We start from the raw sequence: 9,010 nt of genomic DNA, 5'->3' as shown, positions 1-9,010 counted from the left end.
AATATCGGCTGTTTTTAAAAAGTCAGAGTGATTTTTGATAGTTGAAAACTGTACTTTCTGATGGTGTAAAAAATATACATTACCCTAGTAAATGTTCTCAGCAAAGGCAGAAAATCGAGTAAAACTCAAATTCAAATATTTTTTTTAATCATCATGTAGGATTTTGAGCTATCTATTAAAATTTACACTTTGATTACTCATAAAACATAAGTTTCCATGTTACATTGATAAACGAAAAAATTGTAAATCGAAATATAGTACTATAATCAACAAACAAATAAGTTAATAAAGATAATATTCAATAAGACATCAGGATTTTTACTGCACAAAGTAATTTGCAGAAAAATGAAACGGTGGAAAAGATCATGGATAAATATTTCCGTTATGTAGAAAAACATTACGCAGCAAGCATCTATAATGTTTTTGGTGGGCACCCCGAAATTGAAAAATCAGTTACTGTCACAACAGTAGGGAAGAGTGTTGTACCTATGGGCAAATTTCATGTCGATTGACTCAAAATGTTCAAGAGTTGCATTATAGCGACCATTGAAGCACACAGAACTAAATACAACCTTTATCTATAAATCACAAAGTATACGTCTATGGATTCGTTTCAGTTACCTTTTGAAAAAAAAGTTGAAATTTTTTTTCGACAGGGCGTCCAAAGGTACAACACTGTGTTGTACCTTTGTCCATATTATGTTGTACCTGTGAACAGAAGACAAATTGCCTTCAATTTAGAATAAACAACACAAACTAATGAAATATTATTTATTGCATCAATTATAAGATGCCAAACATGATTACTTTACATTGTATATATCAAATTTAACATTAAAGGACATCATATTTTGTTGGCGTTGTGATGTTCCAACCAAATCTGGTGAAGGCAGTTATTTTATGTCTCCTTCGGAGACACAAGCGACCTCCTTATCTGAATACACAAATTAATTATTTCTACTAACTGTTTTTAAATATTTGACTAAGTATTCGTCATCTAAAACCTCAACTATCTTGGCAACGCAGTGTGCAATATTCTTTTTACTGTCCAATTTACGTTTGATCATCCTGATGAATTCGTCCATCCAATTGAACCCGGTGGTGCACCATGTAACATGTGGTCTTTGAAACACACGCGAGGAAATATCAACATGGGCGGCACATGGTTACCGATGGCATTAACCGCAGCAATCATAGTTACATTGATCCCACTTTCTCCTGATGTCATACTACCCAGTTGCTTTACACCTTTTAAGGCTATTAGTTTCGGTGGTGCATGGACTGAAGAATTTCCGGTTTCATCTAAATTATAGATATTGGCAGAGGAACACTTATAGCGTGACATTATTGTTTTAAGGTTGTTAAAGAAACCTTGGATTTTTTCTTTGTTGAAACTGGTTCACCCATGGACGTAGAAAAATATATGGACTCGGCAAACCAATACCTTCAACACAGAATGTTTTGAAGCCGCTCGTTTCGGTGGCGAGCGGGTTACGGGGAAGGAGGAATCTTGCGATAGACTGTGACATACCCTCCAACGACAGTGGCGCACGCAATAAATTCAATATGGGCAATGTAAACGAAAATATGCAAAATGTTATATACTTATGAAAACTTCAGAGATCTATTCATCAATTATTGTTAGAGATTATAGATATTTCCGATATCAATTACAGGAAAACTTCATTGTATTCGAAATGAATATAATTACTTGAAAAAGTCGGTTCTTTTAAAAAACTGTTGAAAATTAATAAATAAAAAAAGAGGAAAAAGGAACAATGTTTTAATTGAGTATTTTGATCTATTCTAGTTCTATCATATTGAAGGTACAAAATGACAATCACAAAACGGTATTTCTTTATAATTTCAAGAGTAGATGGGTTACTGAAGTAATTAGTAAGAAGATAATATTCACCTTTTGATTGAATTTACAATTTGACTGTCTAATTTTCTTTAACCCACCATTATTTTGTCGTAGCAGACTTTCTCTCCCCAATTCTCACTGATGGTAACTCGACCACTGTTACAAAATAATATCGAGGTTGCATCTAAGTTCAAAGAATTTCCCGTATCTCCAGCTTTTATTTCTGAATGAACTATCAACCTTTTATGAGCTGCCTCAAATTGTCTAGCAGTTGGATTGTTATTGAATCCCCCACGACTTCTAACTGCTCCAAAGAACAATTCAACATGATCCTGGGATAATTTATAAGTTAGAATATATTTCAGTTTTCCAGATTCGACATAAGATTTGTAAAGGTCTTTGAGGCGCTCTATACAAATAAGAAATCCTAAAAAACCAGGTTTTCTCTTTGATTTCAATACCTCAACTTTTCTTGTAGACAGATGCAATATATATTCCCTAATAATGTTAAGATAATCGAAAAATTGCTTACTCGTTACAGGAGACAAAGGTTTTTTATAATTATATTTAGCAAATCTATTTTTTGCATTGAAAATGTCGAATAAATCATTGAAGTAACGGGCGAACGATACAGTTGCTTCCGCTTCTTGGAAATCAGGCAGTAATAAATCTTTACATAGATATATCAAAGAATCTGCTACACTTTTACTTAGCGTTTGTGTGGCGATTTTGACTTTCATTTTTTCTCTAGTCCACAGTATGTGACGTTTTCGCAGTTTTGTTGCAGCATGTAACCCCTCATTATATTGAATGTTAACTAATTTGTCAAAATAATCCCAACTGACTTGATTTTTATCAGAGTCTTCCAAGTTCTTATAAGATCCCAAACAATTTCTTACCAATTTTATCATATGACATGGATCTAGAAATAAATATACCTTTTCCTTCGTAACAGGATGATTAAAATGAGTTTTCATTGGTGAAACATTGAAATCTGCTCCCAGAATTGAAGCCATCTTGAAATTGGCTGCAGTACCATCAAATGTTATAAAGGACACAATTACCCCAGTTTCATCAACCAACTCTAAACATTTCTTAACAAGACCAGCTTTGTCAGATCCAGAAAGACCATCTAAGAGAAAATATCCAACAGGTATTTTCCAACAACTGTTCAAACAAACTAGCATAAACACCAACACTTCTTTAGCTTCAGGAAGTTGATCGCTATCCAAATCAGTACCAATATCTACATACCCACAAAACTTTTAGCCAGTCCATTCAACTTGTTTTCGAATGAACATTTCATCAAAAATTAAATTACAAATAATATCACATTTTTTTTGTTTAGCTGCATCAACTTCCAGTTTCAATGCTGTTAACGCTTCTTTTGTCCACCCAGGAGCACCATCAACTGATTGGTACTATTTTGATAAAGTTGTCGGGTGCGGTAAAGAATTATTGAATGTCGTCCTAACATAATTATATGCCTTAGTAGAATAAAAGTTCAGAGTTAGAGCAAATGATCTAAGTGCAGGTGTATATTTTTGAGTTCTGGGACCCTTAAGCATCCTTTTGAAAAGTTCAGATGTTGACTCTGACATAGAAGCCTGCAACAAAAAATATGCTAGATATCTTTGAAGATCAAAAAGTTGTTATCACATGATTTGTTATAATTCAAAAGAACATAAAATAGTAAGTTGTTGTAACTTTCAACTTCTCAGAATGAGTCGATTATTCATAGAGAGATATACATTTATTATCTGAAAGATTGAACAATCTTGTAGATAAACAAATTAGGGCTTAAAATCTAAGATTTATACAACTAAAATAACTTCACATAGAGTGAGATTGTTAATTGAAAACAGTTTTTTTGTGAAATTATCATATGATAAATAAAAGTTAAAATATAGCAGTTAGTTGGGAATATATATAATAATATAAAAAAAACGATGAATGAGGCAATAAAAAACACACTCCTCAAAACTCTAGACGATCCTCAAAAAACTCTTCAAGAGAGTAATACCCTTTCCTTGCTAGGATAACCTTCAAGTCCCTCCTGAATTTCGCTTGATTCACACTATTAGTCAGGGTAGCTGGCAGCTTATTATATATTTTTATTCCCGTGAACGCAATAGAATCTTTAACTAGGGTGGATGTTGGAATGGGCAGCTTGAGACGATGTGCTTGTCTAGTACAGTGACTTTTTTCATTTTGGAAGGAACTTTTATTTTTATGTACCAGATAAGACGTTTCTAGAATTAATAAGGAAAATACAGTTAAAATTTCGTTTTTTATGAAAAGGGGTCTGCACGGTTCATTCCATTTCTTACCGCACATATTTCTGATTGCTCGTTTTTGCAATGCAAACAACGAGTTCATAAGCTGTTTGCAGCTTTTTTCATAAAAGAAAACTTTTGTTTCAATTCCTTCACAGATTGTTGAGATGATAAACAAAATAAAAATTTTAGAGTTAGTGGAAAAAAAAGGAGTTTTTGTATATGTTTAAACTGTACCCATAATGCTACTTGATATGAAGTGTATAGAAAAAAATAAACACAAAACCCAATATATCGCATAATGCGCTACATATTATAGCACCGAAAATTTTTCAATCACTTCCTTATGACATCAAAGATGACTATTTCATTATCATTATCATATTTTCTGCTCGGCAAAGAAGTTCATGAGCAATCAACTCTACAAAAATCTATAATTTTCATACAATTTGTTGTGGTAGTGAAACGGATTGAAACCTTATTAACTCACTCTCAATGAACTTTCACAATCTTCACTGACCAAAGATTTAGCTTTCAAATGGTTTATCAGTGAATTCAAGTTTGTCACTGGTAGCTAGGTCATCAGGAGCTCTGAAATGAATATAAATAAAATTCAGTTTTTTTTCAAAAACTGTTCATCATTTTTTCAAATTGTTATATTGAAGTTTATTAATTTAGTATTATTTCCCTAGTATGAACATCATGTTTCTTGGGATTGATAAAGAATAATAATAATAATGTTCAAGCTGTTATTTTGTGCACCGGCACAAGCATGCACATGTCAAAGAACATGAATTCTGAATATTCTGGAAAACTATAAGATTAGACTGCAAATATCAACAATAATTAATTTACATCGAAATTACAAGCAGAAAAATACTGGCCTAGAATATCAAAATGAACTAAAATCATTATTATTATTATTGAATGCATATTGTTACTATTGACGGATACAGATTTGGGAATCGTGGTTAAAATTAGCTTACAAATACAGCTAACCCATTGATTGTGATAACTTCATAAAACTATTTCTCTGTTAGATTATTTTTCACTTACTTTCTCTTCTGCAAATTTGTGGGCAAGTCTGTTTCCTTTTCTGTGACTAAGTTATGGATTAGTTCAGTTTCTGATGCAGTCAATGTTTCTGAGCTAGAATCAATACATAGTCTCCTTTTGAATGTGTGCCCATTTCTGGAGTCAGACTATAAGATATTTCGGTCTGATGAGTCTGCACATTGCTTCTTAATCTAAAAATTATAGAATGCTCAGATTGGGCCAATTTCTAAATGGAAAACACTATTAGTTTCAAAATCCCACAGGAAACATTAGAACCAATTCAGTTTTCCTTTGATATTTTTTTTAGCACTAAGAGTACAAAATTCCGTGAGCATAAAAGATCATTATTTGATTATTAGCACAATACCAGGACCAGAAATAGTTATAAAAATGAGCCTCACTCATGTTACACCACCTGGATTTGTTCTTACCTCTTTAGTGGAGGGCCATCAATAGACTTGACAACTTTCAAAAAATTGTTTTCTGAAGCTGTATCTGTTGAATCTGTAGATGAGTCATCCTTTCTGAAAAAAGTTAATTTATGTTACGAAAAAATATTGTTAGAAAATGATAACTGTTGAATGATTACTATACCTTGAGGTTGGAGGAATATACTCTTGATTAAAAGACAAAGGACGGGCACCTTTTTTCAGGAATATTTTTCCACTGGGTTTCACTTCAAACGCTTCTCTCTCAAAATGAACGGAACAAATTCTTGCACACTTCAATGTATTTTCGGAGCATTGCTTCAATCCCAAATTCTCAAACCAAACTGCTCTTTTATTGGCATCAGTTGGAAATCTGAAAATTTTTGCTCTTTATTCATTAATACGTGTAGATAGAAATTATTAACATTTGTTTATTTAAAATGTTTTCATCTGAAAACATTGCATTTCACTGCGTGCCATGCAAAATGAATTTCGGTTTCATTTTGAAGTACCTATCTATAGCAATTCGAAACTCATTGTGACGCCTATGAGCAAAAACCCGCATTCACTCACCTATATGTAAGGTCAATTTTTTGTTAGAACATTGGGATTGCTTGCAAACTCAACAGTAAAGCACCATTATTAGTTTATATCTATAATTTAACTATATATAAACCAAACACAGTAAAAAATTCACTATTTTCAATAAATATCACAAACCAAACTATGTCAACACGAAGTGGAGGGAAACAGTAAACACTCGAGGATAACATAGACAAACAGAACAAGGCAGCAGTGTTGCCAATGGGAATTGTACAAAATGCATACCAACCTGTCGCCGATGTAATTATTCTATTCAATCAACTGTTTCTCTTTCTCTCTCTCTCTCTCTCTCACTAAATATAACAATATCAAAATCCTTGCAGAATATCGAAAATCCTTACAAATTCCTTGCATATCTTTATTACTGCATTTTAGTTTCTGAATAATCGGATTACTTGCAAATGCAGTAATTACTGGCAAATTGGCATCACTGCAAGGCAGGTAGTAGGCTTCCAAACGACAAATTCGACAGTGTTGCCACGAGTTCACTTGTAACGAACTGTGCCGATTTATATGGTAATGACAAATGTTATCGAAGTGAATGTGGCACTAGTTTAGGTTCTGAAATGTTTGATGTCTATTTTAACCTCATGATAGAGGTCATAACTCCATGCTGTTGAATGTAATTTGTTAGTTTTGAAGTTCCGCACAGCATTGGTGATATTAAAGAATTATCACGAATTCAATATGGCAACGTCCATATCCACATCGTGATCTTAGAATGCTCCCATTCACCGGCTTCATTTAATGAGGTGAATAACTGAGTCCATTTATTTTTCTACGTCCATGGGTTCACCTTGCCAGGCTTGCAGCCTCGAGTTTCTGAAAAGAAGCTTGGTGTCAGTTCACTTGTTATTCAAGTTAAAAAGTAATAAAGTTCAATGCTGTAAAGTTTATTAACCGAGTGCAATGAGGCTAATAAATCACACGACTGATAAAAATTGCCTTACTTAATGCAGCGGTGCATACTAAAGCAAAGAGACCACTGAACACAATTCATTGCCGATTTCGCCTTACTTCAATGTCTACTTCCAATGGAATTACCTACAGATAAATTAGAAAAAGGTGAAATGTTTTGTCTATTTGTACCTTTGGCCAGGCCAAAGGTACAACAAACGGAATGTCCCAAGGTACAACAATATTTACTACTAGGAAAAACATTTTTGTTCTCAGGTTATGTTGATTTTATGGATTGGTGAACACAAGTTTTGGGAAATTATAGATGAAACCAGCCACAACTCTGTAACACACCGACTCTTTATGTTTTAGCTAATTATTCACTTTTAACACGAAAAATTCACAAGCCTAACTAAATTCCAGAGTCTTTATATTTATGAAGCGAAACTATTGTACCGACTTCTAGTGGTCAATAGCAAAACGTTGAAGCAAAATTTCGTTCCAGTACGGTGAAAACAACAATTTTAACGACAGTGTCCAGAGGTACAAGCGCCCAAAGGTACAACACTCTCCCCTATCAGCAGCTCCAACTAAAAAAGGAGAACGTAGTCGTAGAAAAACCTCATACAATATTTCAGAGTTTGATTATCCAAACCATACCAAATACCATTTTTGCAAGAAAAATTTGTATCTAACGAAAATAACAAGAATAAAATAAAAACTTCAATGGGAGAATTAAAGTCACGGGTTTTTCTGTAAACGAGTAGAAGAAGATGCTTAATGCCGACATAATTAAGACCTCGATAGAAATTGCCAGAGATACTAATAAAACTGTCATTGTTGTAGGTCAAGATATTGATCTTTTGGTCCTTTTAAATCAGTTGAATTCAAATAATCAGGACATTTATGTTCTCAAACCAGGTTCTGGAAACGTGAAAGATATATTTTTCACGTCTAGTGGTTTCAAACATAAATCCTTCAAAAATATAATTGCATTTCTGCATTGTTTTTCCGGTTGCGATACAACATCTGGATTTGCAGAAAAAGGAAAGAAAAGTATCGTAAATTCATTGAAAATTTGTCAAATTTGGCAAATGTTTCTAAAAAAAAAGATGCAAGTAAAGATGATATAAAAAATGGATTACAATCAATCAAATCTATTCAGAAATGTAAAAATGAAAAAACACTGAATCAATTAAGATTTCATAAATATCAATTGGCAAAAATCAAATCATCTTTCATTTTGGCAAACCTCCCACCTACAGAAGGAGCAGCAGAACAACACTCTAACAGGGCATATTATCAGCTTCAAAGTTGGTTGGGTAACGAACTGACAGAAACATATTGGGGCTGGAAGCAACATCAACGTGGCATTATGCCCAAATTTACAGAAATGGAATTAATTCCGGAAATATTGCTTAAAACTGTTTGCTGCAGCTGTTAAACTGGATGTACAGTTTAAAATGTGGCTGACGAAAACTTTTGTGCTCAAATTGTCAACGTTCTGAAAATTCCTTCAATATGGAAGAGAAAACCTACGAGGAAGTCAATGATTCAGATGAAATTGTGGATGAAGAACCAATGCAGACTGGAAATAATATTGGAGACGAAGAAGGTGATGGTCTTGAAGATTTCGAAGATCAACTAGAATTGGAAAGGTTTGTCGAATCCTACGATGAAGAAATACAATCAAAGAGAGATAAACTAATGGATAAGTGATCAAAATTCAAGATAAGGTATTCATAAATAACAATATTAACGTTTTTAAAAATATTATAATGAATAACGTAATCAGAATAAAGTATATAAATTCAATAGTACGATTTACATGTATATTTATATTCTATGAGATGTTCTATGACATAAATGTAATTAGAATTCCATAA

General features: G+C 33.0%; 1 long non-coding RNA gene across 2 annotated transcripts; it reads right to left on the bottom strand.

Annotated features, from left to right (window-relative positions):
- Positions 1-219: 219 nt before the first annotated feature.
- On the bottom strand, positions 220-7,567 carry LOC141482531 (uncharacterized). Of its 2 annotated transcripts, XR_012465580.1 has the most exons (6): positions 6,198-7,567; positions 5,791-5,997; positions 5,628-5,720; positions 5,197-5,387; positions 4,631-4,731; positions 220-4,116 (listed from the first exon to the last, which is right to left on the bottom strand). It is a non-coding gene; the product is annotated as an uncharacterized lncRNA (long non-coding RNA). The 2 variants fall into 2 exon arrangements; XR_012465579.1 differs by having other exon boundaries at positions 220-4,731.
- Positions 7,568-9,010: the final 1,443 nt, after the last annotated feature.

This window comes from Leptinotarsa decemlineata, unplaced genomic scaffold (genome assembly GCF_025532065.1).
Source record: "Leptinotarsa decemlineata unplaced genomic scaffold, Ldec_3_MD MMD2_tig00001393_RagTag_RagTag, whole genome shotgun sequence".
Classification (NCBI taxonomy): Eukaryota; Metazoa; Arthropoda; class Insecta; order Coleoptera; family Chrysomelidae; genus Leptinotarsa; species Leptinotarsa decemlineata.
Note: the sequence above shows the minus strand (reverse complement) of the source record. Positions and strands in the feature narration are given on the sequence as shown.